Here is a 23,463-nt window from a genome sequence, read left to right as displayed (position 1 = left end):
GCATGTCTTGTGACTAATTCAACTCAGGTAGAACTTTTTTTGGAGTGAAGTTTTAGAAATCTCTGTCTTTTTGTATCCAGGCATGGTAGTGTCACAGACTGCTGTATCAAAACTCTCACAAGGTGAAGACCAGATGGGAAGGTGACAGCACTCTCTGTTCACAGGAACAATGGTAGCTCTTCTTGTGTCCATAGGATGCCCCTTCAATTTATGCATATGTCTTTTTAAAAATTTTTTTATTAGGTATTTTCCTCATTTACATTTCTAATGCTATCCCAAAAGTCCCTCATACCCACCCCCCCACTCTCCTACCCACCCACTCCCCCTTTTTGGCCCTGGCGTTCCCCTGTACTGGGGCATATAAAGTTTGCAAGTCCAATGGGCCTCTCTTTCCAGTGACGGCCGACTAGGCCATCTTTTGATACATATGCAGCTAGAGTCAAGAGCTCCGGGATACTGGTTAGTTCATATTGTTGTTCCACCTATAGGGTTGCAGTTCCCTTTAGTTCCTTGGGTGCTTTCTCTAGCTCCTCCACTGGGGGCCCTGTGATCCATTCAATAGCTGACTGTGAGCATCCACTTCTGTGTTTGCTAGGCCCAGGCATAGTCTCACAAGAGGCAGCTATATTTGGGTCCTTTCAGCAAAACTTTGCTAGTATATGCAATGGTGTCAGCATTTGGAAGCTGATTATGGGATGGATCCCTGGATATGGCAATCACTAGATGGTCCATCCTTTCATCACAGCTCCAAACTTTGTCTCTGTAACTCCTTCCATGGGTGTTTTGTTCCCAATTCTAAGGCGGGGCATAGTGTCCACACTTTGGTCTTCGTTCTTCTTGAGTTTCATGCGTTTAGCAAATTGTATCTTATATCTTGGGTATCCTAAGTTTCTGGGCTAATATCCACTTATCAGTGAGTACATATTGTGTGAGTTCCTTTGTGATTGGGTTACCTCACTCAGGATGATGCCCTCCAGGTCCATCCATTTGGCTAGGAATTTCATAAATTCATTCTTTTTAATAGCTGAGTAGTACTCCATTGTGTAAATGTACCACATTTTCTGTAACCATTCCTCTGTTGAGGGGCATCTGGGTTCTTTCCAGCTTCTGGCTATTATAAATAAGGCTGCTATGAACATAGTGGAGCATGTGTCCTTCTTACAGGTTGGGGCATCTTCTGAATATATGCCCAGAAGAGGTATTGCTGGATCTTCCGGTAGTACTATGTCCAGTTTTCTGAGGAACCGCCAGACTGATTTCCAGAGTGGTTGTACAAGCTTGCAATCCCACTAACAATGGAGGAGTGTTCCTCTTTCTCCACATCCTCGCCAGCATCTGCTGTCACCTGAATTTTTCATCTTAGCCATTCTGACTGGTGTGAGGTGGAATCCCAGGGTTGTTTTGATTTGCATTCCCCTGATGATTAAGGATGTTGAACATTTTTTCAGGTGCTTCTCTGCCATTCGGTATTCCTCAGGTGAGAATTCTTTGTTCAGTTCTGAGCCCCATTTTTTAATGGGGTTATTTGATTTTCTGGAGTCCACCTTCTTGAGTTCTTTATATATATTGGATATTAGTCCCCTGTCCGATTTGGGATAGGTAAAGATCCTTTCCCAATCTGTATATGACTTTTTATCTGTGTGTATGTGTAAACATTCATTTGTTCATGTAAGTGCATGAGACATGTATGCTCATGTTTGCAGTGCATGTGGCGGCCAAAGAAAGCCTCTTCCCTCCTCCTTCAGGCTCCTTAGCTTAGTCCTGGAGTTAGGACTTTCCCATTCAAGGCAGAAATGTCAAGGAGAGAAACTCACGTTATATAGACTATAAGTGGATGATAGCCTCCCACTGCGCCAGCAGTTCGTGAGGTTAGTAGTTGAACTAGTGATGTCATTGCTAACAACAACAACAACAACAACAACAACAACAACAACACACTAATGTTGTCACTGCTTCACCTGTAGAACTTCTCCCTCAAGGTGAAGAGAACCGAGAAAACCTCTGTGAAAAGTATATATCCCTGACCTGCCTGCAGCTTCTGACCTTGAACCGAAGCAGTGAAGGAGCACTATGGAAATGGAACAGGCACTCCCTGCCCAGCCACCACTACTGGACCTTAGCAGTACTGTGGGAAAATGAAACGTGCTCCTACACGGTCCCACCCAACCCATACCACAACTGCTGCATTCCCATTAGGTGGTCTCAATAGACCGAGTATTTCATGGGCAGCCTCCATTTGGTTTCTTAGTTCTCTGGGCAGCCTCTGCTACGTCGTGGGTCAGACCTTGGCTGCTGTGTGGCTTTTCCTGAAAGATGTGAACAGACAGATTTCTTCATCAAATCTCTGGCATCAATGACTGAACCAAGAAAGAATTCCGTCAAGCCTAGCTTGGTGCACCAGCAGTTCATTGGGGATACTTATAGAAGCATGAATGAGGACTTACTCATGGAAGAATGGATGACTCAAAGGCAGGTGCTTCACTATAAAGCCAGCCTCCTCATGAAATCTTCATCCCTATAGTTCCTTCTGCAACTTGCAGGCAGCAACACTGGAGAAAATCCCCTCTCTATGATTACTTACTAATAACCTTGGGAAGAAAGCCTTGGCTATTTTGTAACTTTCTGCGTTTCATAGGCCTTATAAACTTTATTAGCTTCCCAAGACTTATGACCTTCCTTTTATCCCTGGGAAACAATATTTTTGCGTGTGTGGTTTCAGATTTTTAAAACTTTATTTTGTGCATTTTTTTTCTTTTGTCTGTGGGTAGGTATGTGCACCATGTATGTGCCTGTAACCTGCAGAGGTCAGAAGAGGCCATTGGATTCCCTAGAAACTGGAGTTGCTGATGGTTGTGAGTCACCATGTGGATGCTGGCCTGAGTCCTTTACAAGAATAAAACACCTTAAGTGCTGAGCCATGTCTCTAACACAAGGAAGGGATTTTTTTTTTTTTTTTGGTATGGAAATCTTTTTTTTTTTCCATTTTTTATTAGGTATTTCGCTCATTTACATTTGCAATGCTATACCAAAAGTCCCCCATAGCCACCCACCCCCTCTCCCCTACCCACCCACTCCCCTTTTATGGCCCTGGCGTTCCCCTGTACTGGGGCATATAAAGTTTGCGTGTCCAATGGGCCTCTCTTTCGAGTGATGGCCGACTAGGCCATCTTTTGATGCATATGCAGTTAGAGTCAAGAGCTCCGGGGTACTGGTTAGTTCATAATGTTGTTCCACCTATAGGGTTGCAGATCCCTTTAGCTTCTTTGGTACTTTCTCTAGCTCCTTCATTGGGGGCCATGTGATCCATCCAATAGCCGACTGTGAGCATCCACTTCTATGTTTGCTAGGCCCAGGCATACTCTGACAAGAGACAGCTATATCAGGGTCCTTTCAGCATAATCTTGCTAGTGTATGCAATGGTGTCAGCATTTTAAGGCAGAAACAGTTTGCACAGCAATGACAAAAGCAGTATGATTTTGAAAGTGAAATTATGAGCTTACGAATCTGTGGAGCTGAAGCCCCCGAGACAACTGGAGGAGGGTCCTCCCGCAGCAAAGAGGAAGGGAGGGAGGCTTCACAGATGTGGAGAGGGGCACATCAGACAACAGCAGCAGTGTTCTCCCCCGGCAGGGTAGGATGTGTTTCACCGATGATCTTTGAGGTGAAGAGCACCAAGCTCTCCTTAGATCTAAACAGCTTCTGCTGGTTCCAACTGGCATGGAACCTGGAATACACATCAGACCTGAGTACCTGTGCTCTGCAGGAGGTGACAGCCAGGGTCATCCTGGACAAGGCAGCAAACTTGCTGAAAAGGCATCTGGTTGAGGGTAATTTGAAAAGAATGACCAAAGTGTGGGATGGTTCTGGACATTCAGGGACAAACCAGAGGGAGAAATAAGTGATTAGTTGGCAGCCAATCATTCCTATGAATACGAAAGAGTTATCTCACTGATGCTCATTGTAGCTAGAATTATTCAAATCTGGGCCTCCTTTGGATGAACGTTGTTTATGCTCAAGAACATTGGGGACTCTTCTGCACAACAGCAGTGTCTATGGCTTGAGAGATGACACTTAACAAACTGTAGGATCCTCCAGGGTGGAAGACTAGTCTGAGTCTCCCTGGCTGTAGCCTCTCGTTGGTAACATTCATACCACTCAGATCACTCAGACCACACATCCACAACTGTGCATCCATCCAACGGGACAATGTCTGCAGGCTTCCTTCCCAGTTCCTCTAGACAGTGACTTTGGAGTGCTAGAATGACTTTCTGTCATTTATATTGTTATTTATCTACCTCAGAATATCAGGAGACTAACATTTAGAAATTAAATTATTACATTATTATGTATTCTCTCATTAGAACCTTCTAAAATAGACATGCATAATCTAACATAATGGCTAATTCCTGTTTCTTAGATTGTATTTCAAATGAACAGTTAATGATTTCTGAGACCAGAAATTTCAATAGAAAGGAAAAAAAAATCATGTAATTAATTCAACCACATGTGAAAGTGGAATTTTTAAGAAGATAGATTCAATGCAAAGGTAAATATATCTTCATATGTAATTTCTTTCCTAAATAATTCAAAATAATATTGTACTGTGAGAGGGTGAGTTTTGTAGGCAGACTGTCCTTGATCAATTTTCCTGTGTAAATACTACTGAGATCTGAAGTACCAGTGTGATTTCATTCAAGACTTCTGAGGTCAATTAGAGAAAAGTCTCTGTGTCGGCAACTTTGTTCTGTTTGGTTTTGAGATGCTCAGCGTTGATCACAGAACTAATGCGTGACTGTCATGCTTTGTAAAGTAACACACAGCATTTCCCACAACCACCTTCACATTGGGGAGGTGATGGAGGCTTCCGGAGTCAAGAGCCAGGCAAGATTTTCACAATGTCAGGTACGTGGTGCCAATCCAGCACCAAGGTCAAGGTCTCGGAGGACTAGGTAAGACTTGGCGCTCAAGATGCCACTTGCCCAAGTATGGGGTCCCCAACAGTGAGCACTCTCTCCTCAGGACTCCAAGCCTTCCTGGCAGGAGCTATGTACGACAGCCATCAGTTAAGAATGGAGGGTCTCATCTGTCTGAGGTTCTGCTCTCAGAAATGAAAACCTCTCAATTAGATTTGCAGTTTGGAGATACACCTCAGCCTGGAACCTTTTGACACTCCTTTAAAAAAAATAACAAAACCAAAAACTTGTCATTGGTTCTTTGTGAATTTCACATCATGCACCCTAGTCCCCTCATACCCACCACCACCCTTGCCATCTCTCCTCCAATGAAAAAAAATCTTGTTGTGGAAGCTTTAGTGTATCACAGAGTGTCCACACTCCTTTGCTTGCAAATGTTCATTGCAATGAGTCATTGGTCTGGTTCAAGACCTTGGGCTTCTCCTACACTATCAATACTAGATCCACACTGGGACTCCTCTCAGATATCCTGATGTTGCTCTATGTCATGGAGATCCTGCAATTTTGTATCTGTAGGACCAGCCTCTTCATTCACCCCCACAGATCATAGATGGGGTAGATGTTGGAGTGGACCAACTCAAATCCCTCTATCTGGGTCTGAGAGGTATCTGTGCTGGTCAGCTTGCCAATTCTCCTACATGCACCCACACTACCAGGCAAGCTCTTATCCTGCCCAGGCTCACTCATCCAGAGCCAAGACCAGCAATGGGCACAGACAACTTTTTGCTGTTATACTCTTGGGGTTGGGTCATCCATGCCCGCAACATCAGGGACACCTCTTTTGTGACACTCAAGTGAGGTACAGGGTCCACTCTTCCCAGTACTGCTGCAGGCCAGGGTGGTCTGGGCCAGCTCTTTTTCTCACCCTGGCTCATCTGAAAACCTCTGTCCCCCAACCAGGGCCAGCTGTACTTTGCTGCCCAGGAGACGTGTAGGTTCTGCCCTCCAGAGTGTTGCAGGCAGTGTGGATCTGTCACTCATTTTTTAAAAATCTATGCTTACAACCAATCTGTCCTTGGCACAATTCGTTGTTCTCAATGTAACAGGTTTTTTTTTTTTTTCCGAGACAGGGTTTCTCTGTGTTGCCCTGGCTGTCCTGGAACTCACTTTGTAGAACAGGCTAGCCTCGAACTCAGAAATCTGCCTGCCTCTGCCTCCCGAGTGCTGGGATTAAAGGCATGTGCCACCAGGCCTGGCTAATGTAACAGTTTTAAGCTAGCAGACATAAGCATTCCAATTGCACCTGTCTGGCAGGGTTCTGCTGGGTATATAGAAGGGAGAGCAAGTACTTCGTCTGTCCCCGTCCAGGTCCAAGAGCTCCAAGAACAGGAAGAGGTCAGAGCAGGGACAGTGGGAGAAGCAGAGTTGCTTCAGAGACCACGGGCAGAATCAGCGTGGGCTCACTGAGCTTCATCTCCTCAGCAGTCTGTCTGTGACATATACACGCTTGCTGGGACCTTTTGACTTTGAGTTGAGGTGGGTCTTTCAAGAGAAAGTTTGCTTTTCCTAAAGAAGTCCTCTGTCAAGCAGGCATTGTTTCTGAGATCCAGTCTTTATGCACATATAATGACTACAGCATTTCATATCAGAACCCAAAAAGTGTACTGACTGACACAGTTGTCCATTGCATTCCACAGTCTGGGTTTGCTCCAGGGATGGAAGCATTTCCATTTGATGGGTAATTCAAATATTTCCCCTTTCTTCCATTATAGGAATGTCACAGTGTATAATGCTCCACACAGACAGTGTTAGCAACATCTTAGTCTTATCTGCCCCCTCCCCTCATGGCTCTGATTTGAGTTTCTGTCACTGTGCATACTCTCTTCTCCCCAGTCCACTGGGCTCAAAGGATTTCATGTTGTTTTGCTTTTGGAATTATTTGTGCTGCTCTGGGTTGATACTTGCCACGACTCTTCAGCCCCCCCCACCCCCCAAGGCTTTTGTTCATTTGCATGTCTATCCACACGTATGCCTTCAATGAGAGATAGATGCTGAACATCCCCCTGGCTGTTGGTGGTTTGGAACTGTGTCCACGTCCTGGTTGGCTGTCGAGGCTCTCACTGTAATGTGTTTGGCTCATACTGCTTGTATTCCATGTAGAGGACAGAGACCCAGTTTCAGCACACAGAGCTCTCTGCTGTATCTCTGTACATACATGTGTAACTTATGCATGCAGGCATGTTGGCTTACGTGTCTATGTGAATCAGCAATCAGTTTACCGTGTTCTCATGTGTTCATTCCCTCCAGCCGCCAAATCCCAAACCCTCTGACTTGTGTCCCATGCTGACAAGATGTGTCTCTCTGTGTGTACAAAGCACACGGTTGAGATCTTTTGTCTATGGTCCTAGAAGAGGCATTGTTTTAATAGACTGAAATAGTTAACACTTTCTAAACTGCCAAGCTCTCAGATTTTCTTTAAACCTGCGTGTCTTGCCTCTCCCTTTTCCTGGGTTGTGGCTTACATGACTTCCAATAGAATCTTATTCTCTTTCCTTTTTTTTTTTAAAGATTTATTTATTTATTATATGTAAGTACACTGTAGCTGTCTTCAGACACCCCAGAAGAGGGCATCAGATCTCATTACGGATGGTTGTGAGTCATCATGTGGTTGCTGGGATTTGAACTTGTGACCTTCAGAAGAGCAGTAGGCGCTCTTAACCACTGAGCTATCTCTCCAGCCCGAGTCTTATTTTCATAGACCAGAAGATCTCTTTAATGAAGGTGAATCTTGACATAGTTCACATTTTAAAAGGATGCAAATACACACACACTGTCATACACAGAGTACACAGTCACATAGCCACACAAACACATTCACATGTAATCAGGTATACATACATATATACACATGCATCCATATAGAGAGAGACATGCACACATACACACACACACAGAAAGAGAGAGAGACAGAGAGACAGAGAGAGAGAGAGACAGAGAGACAGAGACAGAGAGACAGAGAGTGCTGGGCTTAGATCCAGGAATTCATGAACCTGAGCTCAGAAGCCTCCACATCCTGGCACAGTGACTTAGGTCTGACATCACTCAGCTGCTTGAGGGCCATTTATGGAACAGGTATAGAAGCCTTGCTCTCTCTGTGGCTGGGAGCATGGCTGGTTCCTCACCCTTGGTAATTACTCTTTAGGAATATATACTCTTCCCTCTTCTGATGGTGGTCCTTCTTTTTAGATTTTAATGTAAACAGTTATCAGAAAATATATCTTAAATGGCATGACAGAATCACACATTCCCCAAGATGATCACATCCAATAAACTTCCTTTTCTGTGGTAGTAGAAACCTTGTCTCCTATCCCTGCCCCAATCAAAGCTTTTGTGTGAAACATTCTCAGATCACTGCAAGTTATTATCTACCTTACTTTGGTTATAAGATAATAAGGTTATAAGGTCATAAGATGGTTTTATATCTCATCATCTTTTCTACTCTGACCTGCTTGTTTTCCTCGCTCTTTGTGTAGCTCTCAAATTCCTGTCACTCATGTAGAAATTTAGCAGGTGCTCAAATATTTCTTTTTCCCTGTTTTGATAAGGGTTGTTTCTATAGGTCTTTATTAAGAGATATTGTATTTTAAATTAAGTCTCTTTGTGTGCAGGAATGTAAACACAAGTGCAGGTGCCTTTGGAGCCCAGAGATGCTGGATTCCCCTAGACCTGGAGTTACAGTCATGATGAGATGTCTGCCATGGATGCTGTTGACAGAACTCTGTTCCCCTGTAAGAGAAGTCCACACTTTGGCTGCTGATCTCTCTCCTTCTTAGACTTCTCGTTTGCTATTTTTTTTCTAATAACCTCCTAAGTTTATTCTTTTCGTTGTTTGTTTGTATATCTTACCACAGCCTAGGCTGGCCTGAAACTTGTGATCCCTGTTCCATGGCTCCCTTAGTTCTCAGATTAAACGTGTGACATGACATGCTTGGCTTTCTACTGGGTTAGTTCCTGTACAGTTATCTGAGGGTGGAAAGGACCCTATGCTCCTGGTTGTGCACCTGTCTGTGAAGCCTTGTGGTCAAGATAATCATGTCCCAGCAAGGATGGTGTTTGTTACTACTACAAATAGCTACTTCACTTACTGAGATATTTCATGAAGATACAGTCAGCCAGAAACAGTGTTTGGCATCAAGCTCTTCAGCTGTAGCTGTAATGTTTGTCTAGGTCAGTGGAAAAGACTGAACACACAGAACTGTCTTCTCCTTGTCATAAGTTTGTGTATTATTCATAGATTAGCTTAATCATATATCAAATTCATTGGTATTAACCTAATTCAATATTTATACTTAAAGGCATTCCTCTATTGCCCCACAGGTAGTTATATATGGTAAAATCAATCTATGATGTGATAAGAATCAGCTGCTCACAGCATTTCACTCACAATCTCCACCTGGCCTTTTCCCAAACACACTCACTCTCTGCAGCCCTAGCTGTCCTGAAAATCACTATGTAGACCAGGGTAGCCTCAACCTCACAGAGATCCCCGGCCTCTGCCTTCCAAGTGCTGGAATTACAGACGTGTACCACGGTTGTCCAGCATAGTTCAGGCTCTTAATGGAACTCAGACAGTAAATCAGGCAAAGATCAGGGCCTGAGGTGCCTTGGCCTCTTTTTCGTCTTCCTGGAAAGTAACCCCAGGAGCAGGCAACTGAGGATGAGGACATCCTGCCTGTCCATGCAGTCCCCCAGAGCTTCAAGTGCTCAGATGAGGCTCCCACTGTGGTGGATCGGAGCCCCAACTGGATTCTGTATCATCAACCAAGCAAGGCAGCCCCTTGCTGGACATCAGCTCTGCTCTGCAAGGCCAGCTGTCACCTTTGTGGTACCATGCTAAAGGTAAGTTTTTACCCTTGATGCTGGCTGAGGAGCGATCACTCTATGAAACAAGTCACTGACAATATTGCCACTAGTAACTGACATGGGAAGAGTAGGTCGCAAAGTAACCAAAATCTTCACCAGTATTTAGTGCCAGCTCTGAAAAGAAGCACCAGCCAAATTGCACAGGATGTCATCAGACTGGGTCTCTGATACAGTGTCCACTACAGTGGGAATATGTTTGAAGCCAGGAAGACTTCCAAATATCTCATGGAAACGGCTGAGACTGAATTATGGAAACAGACACTGAATGCTTCATATCCAAAGAGGCTGTACCATGGAACATGTTTTTCAGGACCCCCACCTCCTTCTTAACCACTGAGGAGTTGAGGAGCCAAATTTGCTGATAAGAATTTTGACTAAAAGAACTCAGAAAAAAAAAAACTTCCTAGTTTATTTAAAAAAAAATGGAAGAAGTTACAATTGTTGGTGAGTAATCCCTCCATCACCCAGAGGACATTACAAAGCCTATAGAAGTTGAGACTCCTCAAGTTCTTTCATGGAAAGAGTAGGGCATTCACATTCCAGCATTGGAAGTGTTTACATAGGTGGATCTTGAGAACTTTCATTCACACACCAGTGTTAATGAAGACATGAATATGTTATGTGTCATGTATGGGTTGTAGTAATCGCCTTCCCGTGTACCATAAAGTATTTCAGGTATGTGTTTCAATAACAACCTTTCTTCACACTCAGTCAGTCACAATAGATTCATCCAACTTCAAGAGTCTTCCTTAATTTTGTTTTGTTTGGTGTTTTATTTTGTCTTTGTAGATGTAAGTGTGAGGCCTATGGGTATATATGGGTATGCTAGCTTATGTGTGTCTATGTGATAACCTGAGGTTGACATCAAAATATCCTCCTCCGCTGCATTCTTTCACAGAAATTCACGATGCTGTTTGTGCTAGACTGTCTATCTAGAGAGCTCCGGAATCTGCATGCTTTCACCTCCAGCACCGGGTTACATACGTGTAACCCCCAAACCCAAATATTTCGCAGGCACGAGAAACGCAAACTCGTAAACTCGGGTCTTTGTCTCTATGCAGCAAGCACTATGTTATGCCTGTTGAGTGGTTCCCTGTTCCTCTTTCTTATCTTTTAATCAGCACAAAGAATAGCTTCCTTGTGGCATTTTCGCACATACTTAATTTTGGTTTCCCTTCCCTGATTTTTAAGCCATAATTATTTTTAACTAAAATTAAAATTCTGTGTGATTATGTTTTCGATGGTGATGGTGCTCAAGTGCATGTTTAAAAAATCTTAGCATTTATTTACAACTTTATGGTTGCACATGTAAAGGTGTTTAGTGGAACTCAGAGACATAACAGCCACGGTGGTTTTCCTGATTGGTCTGCAGTTTTTACTAATTACCAGGCATTACTTATAGGAAAATCCTCTCAAACCTGGGAGACTTCATTTAAACATCTCCTACTTGGAAGATTATTTGTAACCCAGCCTTCTTTCCATGACCTACTGTGCCTCCTCATCCAGAAGGCGCAACTCTCATGTTCACTTTAGCAACTGCTCCATTGCCGGTTACGGGATGGAGTGGAGATCATGGATTCTATTTCTACCGACTCTCAGCAGACACAAGGTGCCTCTCAGCCTGTTTCATGAGCCTTCCCGAAATGTAAGTTCCCTGGCCTAATGCAACCTCCTAATTTTAAGTTGCTTTCTTGTATAAAACAATATCATTAAAAAACAATCTTCAGTAATCGTCCTTTGATGCCTTTCCTTGTGTGGATAACTTTGAATAATCCCGTTTCTCTCCCTGGGTACAGACTTTGGGCAGAGGGACTTCCTGTTTCCCAGCCCTTGTTATGTGTTTCTGGATAATCCTGTTGTAAATTGCTCTTCACTGAACTTTCAACAGAAAAAGAGACTCTGTTCAATGGGAAGTTTCTCTGTCATTTTTTTTTAATCTGGAATTTCTCTCTCGTTATGTTGTATCTGGATCATTGTTTCATTTGTTTCTCCCAGCGTGACAGTCGCGCTTAGCCTTCAGACCTGCCTTTCTTCAACTGTTTGTAAGCCTCTCTTTCTTTTTCCTCCTCCCCTTCTTCTCCTCCTCCTTCATCCTCTTCCTTCTTCCTCTCTCTCTTTTTCTCTCCTTTCCTCTCTCTTTCTTATGACATATCAGGCAATGTCTATGGTGCTTACTGTCTGATTTCATAAATTCATTTTATGGCATGGTGGTGGCTGCAGTCACTGAACACAGCCTCTAGGTTCTCATTGGCTGTTTCTAAAAGACCCAGGACCCAGCTTCATACAGCTTGAGACAAGCCAGTACCATTTTGAAGTCTCAGCTTTACCTACGTCTCTTTGTATGGACCCCGCTTGTCCCAATTTAGTCAAATTTCAAGTGTGTGCATATGTGTGTGTGTGTGTGTGTGTGTGTGTGTGTGTGTGTGTATGTGTGTGATGTACATGCATGTATATACATATAGAGGCCTGAGATTACTGTCTAGTATCTTCTTCAATTACTCTCTACCATGTTTTTTTTTTCCCCTACACAGAGACTCTAACCAATTTGGCTAGACTGCTTGGTCAACCAGCCTAAGGATTCTCCTGTCTCTGCCTCCCCAATACTAAAGAGTATAGACATTCAGTGCTGAACCCAGATATTTTTTACATTGGTTCTGGAGATTGAACTCATATATCACGTATGTAGCTCTAACAGTTTGCCAACTGAGTTATCTCTCTCAGTCCCCTTTGCACTTTTATGAGGTTATAAATGAGAATTTCGCCTTTTTTTTGGCTAAAAGTTCTATTGCATCTTAGATTCCCACTATGTAGTAGCATGGTGTTGGTAAAGGTTCCATTGCATCTTAGATTCCCACTACATAATACTCAATAGTCTTTCTAATTATCCCAGTCCATCAAGTGATTCAATAATCCAGAAATCCCTGGCTTTTCTCAGAGTTGGTCTTTCCCATATAAGAATAAGCATGCTGTATAGGCACTGATCTAATAGCCTGCAATATCCAAGTGCCTTGCACCCAGGGGGTTTGAGTCTTGCTTCTCCTGGGTCTCTGTGGCCTGTGAGGTTTGTGAACTCATCTGCTTAGGCATCTCTTGGCAAAGTCAGCTGAGAAAAGTAGATAGTAGTGACTCCACCATTACAAAGCAGGTAGGCTGCAAGGACATAGGGTTGTCCTGAGAGGCTGGGGTGACCAGGCCACCTGGCTCCGTGCCAAGGTTTTCTACAGCTCAACTGTGGTGATTCTGTGCCTAACAGGTGCTTGCAAACATTTTCTTTTCTCAACTAGAGGAATGTCCTTCATAAGCACATCAGGCAGACCAGGGTAGCGGGGCAGCCCAAACATCAGGTGTCTGATGGGCTACTTGCATAGCATCTGTGGGCGATGTTTCCTGCTCACCCCTGATTGTTCAGAGATTAAAGCCCAAGTTCAGAGGAGATTTGGAAGGTATTTGTGGTGTCACAGATGTCGTCGTGCCAATTCTCTAGCAAGATTCTGAGTGCTGCACTACAAGCAAGGGTCACATTTCTCTCGTCTTTGTGTACTCCTAGTGTGTGGCTATAAGAAGACCCAAGTCTCTTTAGCGTGTGAAACTTTGTTACACAAGTAAAGCATCGCTTAAGGTTACTTAACTGTAAAAGGGAGGAATAAGTGAGGGTAATGGTGAGCAATGAGAAAAGCTCAGCAGGGTGCGTGTGCCAAAGTGTCACAACAAAACCAGTTAGTTATATTCCAATTAAAAATAAAAATAAAAATCAAAGGTCATTTTAATCAGATAGGAAGAACACACTATAAATCTTAGAGCACAGGGCAGCGAGACAGCTCAGGTGGCAAAGAGCTTGCTATGCAACCATGAGGTTCTGTGTTCAATCTCTCCAACCTATGGAAAAGCCAGGCATGGTGGTATCTATTTATAATCTTAGCACGGAGGAGGCAGCTACAGAAACATCTACAGAGATGGCAGCAGTTTATGGTCAGTCAGCCTAACCAAATAGATGGGTGAGTTCCAGGCCAAAGTGGAGGGGAGAGCAGGGAGAAGGGAGCTACAGAGGAAGGGAGAAGGAGAGAGGGAGAGAGGGAGGGATAAAGGGAGGGCAAGAGGGAGGGATGGACGGGTGGATGGAGGGAGGCAGAGGTCTATAAAAAACAAGATGGAAGGCATCCCAAGGAATACTGAGGTTAATACGGGCCTCCTGCATGCACACACTTGAAGAGTGTACACACACACACACACACACACACACACAGAGAGAGAGAGAGAGAGAGGGAGAGAGAGAGAGAGAGAGAGAGAGAGAGGGAGGGAGACCTTAGCGTACTGGTAGCTTTCAAGTGGGATTGCTGCTTGTATCTTAAGACCCAGTAGTGCAGTGTTTTAGGTTATGGGACCTTTGAACATGTCTTAAGGCAGAACTAATCAACAAATACCTAAATTTTACAGTGCCCAAAACAGCATCTGTGCCCCGACAGGGGCGAGGACTAGACAAGATATGTAGAGCTCACCCAACAGAGTGCACTCGGGATGGTGAGAAAACTCTACTGCTTTGCCCATTACTCCAAATCAAAGGTTTCTGAGTCAGAGAGCAGAGCTCTTTAGTGCTTTGGTTGATAGATCTAAAGAAAAGCCTCTGCAAAAAGAATTCTGTCCAAGTATCCACTTAAGAGGGGGAAAGGGAGGCTGGATCAGAGCCAGAGCAGCAGCCTTTGGAAGTCACAATGTTAGAAAATATCCTTTTGTTTCCATTTCCTTAAGGTTTACTCAGTTCATGTCTCGGTTTGAAAAGTTGAAAAGAAACAGAAAGATCTACATCCACGTTTTTACCTAGTACTTGTCTCTCCTCCGCCCAGAACATAGCAGCACTACTTGTGGGTCTCTGCTTGGAGGAGGGGTTCTTAGGACCAGGTAGACACTATACACTGGGGAATGCAGAATGGAAAGAGAAGATTATTTACTCTCCCTGTCAGTTTAATTAAAACCTCCAGGCTCGTGCCTATTAGAGCTAAATAATGCAATTAAAAGGACATCCTATTCTCTACCTGCTTATTACTGTGATCTTAGTAACAATTGTTTTCCCAGGAACTACAAACCCCCTTTCATTTTCCATCTATTACTTTGGGACTTTCTGCTCCCAACTTTCAGGATGTGAGTGACTTTAACATGTAGCTCTTTGGGACGTCCTGTCATCTGTGTCACAAAATTAACAAATGAACGGTTAGAGAGCCAGTAGTAGAGTTGGGAGTGGAAGACTTGTGTACTGATAAAGCTCTTGTTGGGGTGTGGGATGGAGTGGGAGCTCTTGTTGGGGTGGAAGTGGGGGCTGGGGTGCCTGGCCTACTGGCTTCTACCTCTACTTGCTAAGGAAAGGAAAACATGGCAGAAAGCCCTGTCACAATATGGATTGTGGTGTCGTGTCTTTAAAAAAAAAACCCACAATAAATATATCATTCAGAGCGGTGATAACATACATAATTAGGATGATGTATCTATATAGATATAAATAAAGATGTATACATGATATAGTATATAGACATATTTCTTCTGCCTGAGCTGTAGCCCACTCCAAGCTGTGGATGGACAGGTCCCCCCACAGTGTTTTCCCGAGTGTGCCTCTGTAACTATTTAAGAATAGCACTGGGGGACGTCTCTCTATATTATATTTAAAAGCCAGGTCGGAGGAAGTTCATAGAAAAGGAGCATCAGTCATCTGAAGTGTAACCCTCTCTGAAAGACAATGGGGAAACAAATGGCCATGAGGTTAGTGCAGTGTCTTAAAGGGACAGCAATAAATTGCCAGGACGTTTTTATGGAGTTTTTTAACCTCTGGCCTTTAGAGGGGAAAAATCAATAAGATATTAAGAAAATCATGAATTAATGTTTCATAGAGTGTAGGCATCCATGAGAGCTGGTTTGGGTGGGAGGGGGAGATAGGTGAACATCCCAGCCCTATTGAAACACGGAGATGCTCAGTTCAAGAGCCGCAGCCATCATGCCACCTATTTCAACTCCACAGGAGAAAGGCTTTGCAGCATTTTGGTGAATGTGAAGAACTGAGGCTGCGATCTGGACACACTGATGAAATCCTCAGAGGAAATGAAGTACAAATAAGCTTTAAGTGAATTGCTTCACCAGGGAGATTCATAAAGATTTTCTAATTGACTCTCAGCCATCGAGGTGACCCTAGGCCGTGTTTTGTGTAAATGAAGTCTGACCTCAAGCTGGCTCTGCAAACATGAGTGTCTTTGGGGTTCCCAGAACATTGCTCTTTGGTTATTCACACAACCTGATGTTACCTTCCAGCCACTTCTGGTCTCTGCCATCCCTCCCTTTCTTAACGTGGCTTCTTGGGGGAAGTTATATGAAAGCCACTCTCCATAAAATAGACATCCAGCCCCAAGGCTTCCAACCCTTGCGACTGTCTTTCTTTTATAGCTGGATTTGATGAAGATGACCATGGCCTTCAAGAGCCTCCTATCTTGTAGGTCACTATGTCCCTGTACCTAGGCTAGGGCTTGCATCCTGAGAGCTCAACAGGTGCATCAAGGAGCTCCTGGTCCACAGCTCAGCCCTCAGTCAGCTCCCCATCCTCTTGCCCTGCCTGGAGGCTGGGTACTTCTTGCTTCTCATTTTTCTGCTGAAGAAAAGAAGGCAGCAGCTAGCTGCAGGGGCAGAGTTGCGACTTGTCTCTGAGAATCTAGCTCCTAATTCCTAGCTCTATTGAGCACACCAGGACCCAGTGCAGACAGGCACCTGTGATATTGGGTACTGGAGTCCTTTCAGTCTGGAGTTGCACCGTCATCTCTTGGTGAACATACCTGGGCCCAGACACACTCTGGGATGCACAGACCTCCAAGAATCCAGAGGGCCCCTGCACATGATGCCTACCTCTGACTCCTCAAATGACTGCCCCACTGGGGCAAGGATCTCCCTAAGGTAGGTTAGAATCAAGGACCCTAGTCCTACCCACAGCTTGAGCTCACTTGAAGTCTCCGGGAGATCAACTGGGATGTGCTTTTCTCTGGTGGGGTGGAGAGGAAGGAATTAACAGTAGAACCAGGCTTCTGATTCTTAAGGTTGTCCCCACCTGGGGGACAAAGGCCTCCCCCAGAGCCCCAGAATGCTTCCCAGGTGGTAGTAGGACCAAGTGGGACAAAGCCCATTCAGTTTTCAGGTGACAGAAAAGTTAGTCGTTAATCCCTACAGTGAGAGAGGATGCTCCTGCAGAAGGAAAGGCCAGCATCCATGTGCTGAGGCCCCTGCTCCGTACCTCCACACCAGGGAGCTTGGTTTCTTATCAGAATTGTTTAACTGGTCTCATAGCACAGCTGCTGGTGAAGATTCCTGAGCTGCCACCATTGTAGGAAAGTAGATCAGTGGCTATCATTGTGGCCAATCCAGGAAGAGCCATTTAAGGGACAATATGGCTGGGTATAGAAACTAAGGGGTCTATCACCAGCTATGGTCTGGAGTGATGATCTGTGCTACTTCTTTCCAGAGGAGTTGGCAACAGAACTCTGAAACCTCTATTTCCTTCCAGACAGGAGAAACAGGTGCAAAGAATCCCATAAGAACAACAGTGTTCACCAAACTGTGTCCTCAGCTTCCGCAGACCTCACTCAAGACTCTGTGATCACAGGACTTGGTAATGAAGCCTAATATCACTGACCACTGGGGAGAAAAGTCTTGGGGACTTTTTTTTTCACATACAACATGCTGTGTATTCAAGTGGCCACAAGTGAAAGGGCCTCTCAGTCCCTGTCTAACTTTGCCTGTGAGCAACAAGGATGCCCAGTTGCTTTCCACGTGCTAGATGCCTCTTGGTTCTAGAATTTACCACAAAAATACCCACACTGTGTCACCATGATGCAAAGTGCACAGGGCCTCGGGGGCCTGGACTTTATGGAGTCCTGGGTTGATGTGAAGCTGGAGCTGCTGTCTTCTTACTTGAAAGCACAATGTCATCCTTGGAGGGACATGCTCCCATAGGGCTGATGGCCACCTGCAGTGGACACTTTCATGGACCCTGATTGGGGAAGTGAGACCAAGTCAGAGTTGATAGAGAAGCAAAGGAGAGAAGATCGGTCAGGCACTACAAGCCTGGGAACATGTTGACAAGCTTGAATGCACTGTATCCTGCCTGGCCATCCTCCCTTTTATATCTGAACATGCAGAAGGGAAGAAACACCCTGGGCTGCAGCTCCAGTGGTTGGAGGGACAGTGCCAGTGACAGTGATGGATTGATGGTGATCATATCATTTGGACAGCCCTCATCAGAGTAGGATGCTCAGGACAGGACTCCTCTCCAGTGCCTGCCAACATCAGACAGGTAATGTCACCTCCCACACTGAGACAGGGCAGTGGGCTGAGAGAAGATATGGGCCTATCGGAGGGATCTCTCCCAGCTTTGCCAAACAGCAGCCATCACAGACCTACTTTGTCATTTTTCTGTTAGAAGCCCAGGCTGTTCTGATCAGCCAGTTTGGACAAACACTGCTTACTTCTTAACCTGGACATGGTACTTTTAATCCAGGGCTGGTGCGTAGCTCTGCTGCTATGTGTGGGCCCTAGGCAGGTTAGAATTCATGGTATGTATCAGCCAGAGAGGGCACATGTTTGCAGTCACCTTGTAGCATGATGAGCCACAAAAATTGTCCAAACTGTCAGACTTTACACAAAATGCTAATGCATATGAATAATGAGTCCTGCCAGGTCCTTCTGTCCTGGCTGTGCTGGCCGCTGTTGACACTGGATACACAGGGAGGGCTCATGAATGCCCCCATGTTGCTCATGTATTCCATTTTTGAATGGAAGCAGGGCTGATTTAAGCTTCAAATATAACTGCATAGCCATCTCCAGTAGAGGAGAGCACATGGAGCTGAAATTTCATCTCTTTATTTCAATGGTAATGGGAGGGGAAAGCTCTTCTGTACATCCTGGAGAAACATCTCAGATACGGTGAAATTACAGTGAGAGACCAGAGCTGCCCTTGGCCCAAACTTTATTGTGTCTTGGCTCAGATAGCTGGAGGATGACTAAGACTGGGAAGATAATTCAATCCTGAAGAGCGAGTCCGTTAGTTCTAGAGTTAAACAGGGAGGACAGTAGTGAGACCTGTGAATTAAGGAAGGCTTGATAGCTCCTGGTTAACTTCCTAACATCCTTGTGGCAACTGTATCTCACCTGCTGGTTCCAAAAAAAAGAGAAATGACAACATTCAACCCACCACCAAAGAGATGGAGGACAGCATTTTATCCTTGCTCCTCAGGAAAGGAGGCAGTGACTGAGAATCGAAGACCCAATCAGGCCGAAGAAAAAGATGCCCACACCATTGTTCCCAACAGCAAATTTAAAATACCCAGTATGTACCTTCCAGCTCATTTCAGCAAGAACACACTCAGAGTCTGTACAATCAGTTTGGGTCTTTGACACACAGGAGGAATCTGTAGTAAAATGTACATTTTTTGTACATTTGTGTGTGTGTGGGGGGTGGGGGATTGAGTCTTTTGAGGATTGAGTGATGCAAATGTATTGTGAGTGTTGTCTAAAGGATAAAGGAGAGGAAAACCCAGAGCCCTGGGCGGCTACGCCCAGGGATGCTTTGTGGGGACTGACAGATGTCAACAGCACCAAGACCCAGAGTGGTATTAGTCGTCTCCTCCTCCCTTTCTTTGTTCAGTATTACATTTTCATAATCACCTTGGGGGTGAAACCATGTGGACATTTGCACTGTGATGATCCTTCAGAGCCTAGTCTGAGGGATAGGAGAGACATTGTAGCTAGGAAATACTTTCCATAAGGATGAGGGCCTCAGTTTGATCCTCGGAACCCACGGTGGAAGAAGCTAGGTGTGATGGATTGTATTTCTCATCTGAGATGGAGATAAGACCTCTGGAGCTTATTGGCCAACCAGACCAACTACTTGAAAAGTTCTAGGCCAATGAGAAACATTTTTTCAAAAATCAAAACAAAACAAAACAAAACAAAACAAAACAAAACACGGACAGTGACAGAATTGCAACAGCAAAGAAGACTGATCATTGACCACCACATGCACACACACACACACACACATGACTTACATGTGTACACACACACACACGACTTACATGTGTATACACACACACATGACTTAAATGTGCATACACACACACACGACTTACATGTGTATACACACACACACATGACTTACATGTGTATACACACACATGACTTAAATGTGTATACACACACATGACTTACATGTGTACACACACACATGACTTACATGTGTACACACACACACGACTTACATGTGTACACACACACACACACACACACACACCTGCTTTGAGATGCTTGCTCCAAAGCCTTTGGGTTCAGGCTCTATGCACATGGTACTATGAAGATCTGAGTTACAGACTTGTACAACACAGAAGGACCGAACAACATTCATGATCCCTTAGCCAGACTGACCATGCAAACAAGCTGTATTGACTAACCTGAAGAAAGGAATTGAAGGGATCCCTTGTGGATTCCTATACTGATGTCAGAGTGAAAATGGGAAGGAATGTATTTTTAATACACGATCAAAGACATTTTCACCGATTTTCTTGAGTAAAGTAGCAACCATACATCAAGGAGTACAGCTGTAGGTGACAGGGACCTTCGATGTACTTCAGGCTTACAGTAGCATGACCAATACAGAAAGCAGAACTCTGCCTGACAAGGGTAATGAACGCCTCCAGACTCTCTTTCTCTCTGGTTTTCAAAGGCCTTTGAATTGCACAGGGCATCTCTGACCTAGTTGCTATCAATAGAAGTTTTAGAATCTTGAGGGAAAGCAGAGGAAGTGTGTGGGGTTGGGGAGGGGAGACCCTTGTTGGAAGATCAGAAGTTCTCTGTGGGATTCTGGTACTCCACTCAGTCTGCGGGATTGCCCATCTATTTTCTCGGCTCTACACTGTACTGAGAAGCCTCCTCAGATCTGACCTTTGACTGCATGTCTGGGTTTCTCACTAATGAAATGAATATTCACTGGGCTTATCACTAATGAAAGGAATATTCTCTGGGTCTTCTTCCAAGGCATTGGGTTTCCAAGCAGCAAGTCCATGTTGCATTGAAATGAAGGGGCTCTAATGAGGAAATCACTGATGGAATGAACTGTGTGCAGGTGAGGTCTGGTCCAGAACATGAGAACTTCATACATCCTGTCTTGGGATAACAAAGATGTGTGTGTGTGTGTGTGTGTGTGTGTGTGTGTGTGTGTGTGTGTGTGAGAGAGAGAGAGAGAGAGAGAGAGAGAGAGAGAGAGAGAGAGAGAGAGAGAGAGACTTGGATACTTCTGTTCTGTGGAATCTGAAGAACTGAGCATGGCAGGATGATGGAGGGACTTCAAGCCTTGGGAAGAAGCAAAGAAACTATAAGGTGGGTCTGAGATAGATAAGAGGCACAAGAAGCCATCGTATGCTTGAGGAGTGAATGGATGTGGCCTGATGAGGCAACCCCTTGTTCCCTGTCCATGCTTCAAGAGTGCTAGCAGATGAGCCAGGCTGAGGAGGGAGAAGGTGCCCATCTTTGGTGATATCTGAAGGGTCTCTACATCAGCACGGTTCTGCCCTTGCTTGTTTTATGTTTGTTTAGCGTGGTAAGTTCTAGAGAGACAGGTTAGGGTGTCCATTGATTGTGGATGTGCTAATCAAGGGCACAGAAATACATTAGTAGACAAGTTATTAGAACCAATTAGAAGCCACAAGGGTGCCATACAAAGAGATCAATGGTATCCCTAAAACAATTGTGGTTATTAGAAAGCCTTAGTCACTCACTGTAGTTCCCATATGAACCATTGTCGTTGTGGTTGTGTACCAAACAAGAATCAACTCGAGTAAGCTAAGTTTATTCTGGATCACGGTTTGAGAAGATACATTCTGGTATGGTAGGGAAGGCAAGGCAAGGTGGCAGGAGCATGAGGCAGCTGCTTAAAGTGTGTTGGCAGACAGGGAGCAGAGAGAGAATTGGATTGGAAGATGAAGTTGATTACAACCTCTAAGGCTTGCTCCTTAGTGCCTAATATTCTCCACAAAGGTCCCACCTGCTAAAGATTCTGCAACCTCACCAGCTGATAACATGCTTAAATATGTGAGCTCATAGGCGACGTCTCTATGAAAGCCACAGGAAGCCACCATGTTTACAGAGAGTCGTGGTGATCTCAGAATGAGAATGTGTTCAGTTCAACTTCAGAAAAGTTCCCTAAAGTCCCAGTTCAGTTCAAAATTCTATGTCCATGTCTTTCTTGAGACTCAGAGCAAATGCTCAGCTGTGTGTGGAGGTTTGAATGAGAATGGCCCCCCTAAGCTCATAATTTTAAAGGTTTGCTCCCCTTTTGTAGTAGAACTGTTTGGGGATAATTAGGAGGTGTGGCCCTGTTGGAGGAGGTGTGCCACTGGAGATAGGCTTTGAGTTTTCAAAAGCTTATACCATTCCCAGTTATCTCTTGCTCTTTGTGTTATAGGTGTTGTATGAACTTGTGTACTCTCAGCTACTACTCCAGCAACATGCCTGCCTGCCTGCCTGCTACCACCATCTTCACCATGCTGATCATGGATTCACCTTCTAAAATTAATCAGGCCCAGCAAGTAAATGCTTTCTAAGTTTTCTTGATCCCGCTATCTCCTTACAGCAATAGAAAAGTAAATAAAGCACTGTGCAGCCATTAAATTAATTTTTAAATTGTTACTAACTGCAACATAAGTAGTGTAGTATAAACATTCTCATTCTAAGATGGAGAACGTGGAGCATAGCAAAGAACCAGACCAAACTACAGCAGAAAATAGCAAATCTTGTAGATCTCCATCCTGTCTTGGTACATACTGTGCTGTGACATGAGCCCCAACAGTCCAGACAATGCGGCTCCTATAGCCTTTCTATTTGAAGGCCATGAAACATCTCTCTGGAGCTGATTTTGCTTGATGTCTTCAGCTCCTTGGCAGGCATCCAGTTGTCCCAGCATCTACAATATCTGAGAATATCTGTTTCAACTGAGGTTTTGCCTTTGTAGATTCTTTCAGGGATTCCCACCCTACTGCACCTTGTTTAGCCTCATCGCTTTCTAGAACCATGGTATAAACCTCCATGACTCTGTAACTCTCCTATTTTGCATGCTTGCCAAAACAGTACCATGTGGATAATTAGTTTAGGTTCTGCTGCTGGACAGTATGTAGCCAGGCCCCCTTTTCACCTCAGCTGTAGTCTGCCTTTGAGTTCCTTCCTGTCCGACTCTAGGAAAATATTTCTCTTTCTTGAGGAGTCCTTGGAATCTGTCTTTATTCAAGAGTTCTCTTTTCAAATGAACATTTAAAAAATGAATTTGCATTGTCCTACACTGTATATTTTGATGGTGGGTTCTTGCTCTTAAAGTACCTTCCCTGTAGGCCAACTGTAGAGTGTGAAGTTTTTGCTTAATTTTGCCGACGTCTTTAATAGGCATCTCCAATTTTGTTTTCTAGAACTGTACATTCTCTGACATGCATTCCCTTAGCTATTTGTATGTGTTTTCTCCTCTTTCTGAATTGCTTTTTTGCTTTGGCTTCTCATTGTAAACGTCACTAGACACAGTGAGCAGTAATCATGCCACAACCAAACCATTATGTTGTTTTGAAAT

General features: G+C 44.3%; 2 long non-coding RNA genes across 2 annotated transcripts in view; both read left to right on the top strand.

Annotated features, from left to right (window-relative positions):
- Gm38580 overlaps positions 1-12,181 on the top strand; it is a 58,300-nt gene extending 46,119 nt beyond the window's left edge. The window contains exon 9 of the long non-coding RNA XR_003950505.1: positions 8,582-12,181. This is a non-coding gene — a long non-coding RNA (predicted gene, 38580). The remainder of the gene's footprint in view (positions 1-8,581) is intronic.
- Positions 12,182-17,381: 5,200 nt separating this feature from the next.
- On the top strand, positions 17,382-22,462 carry Gm41000. Its single transcript, XR_873663.1, has 3 exons — positions 17,382-18,153; positions 20,889-20,976; positions 22,315-22,462. It is a non-coding gene; the product is annotated as a predicted gene, 41000 (long non-coding RNA).
- Positions 22,463-23,463: the final 1,001 nt, after the last annotated feature.

This window comes from Mus musculus, chromosome 13 (assembly GCF_000001635.26).
Source record: "Mus musculus strain C57BL/6J chromosome 13, GRCm38.p6 C57BL/6J".
NCBI classification, from domain to species: domain Eukaryota; kingdom Metazoa; phylum Chordata; class Mammalia; order Rodentia; family Muridae; genus Mus; species Mus musculus.
Note: the sequence above shows the minus strand (reverse complement) of the source record. Positions and strands in the feature narration are given on the sequence as shown.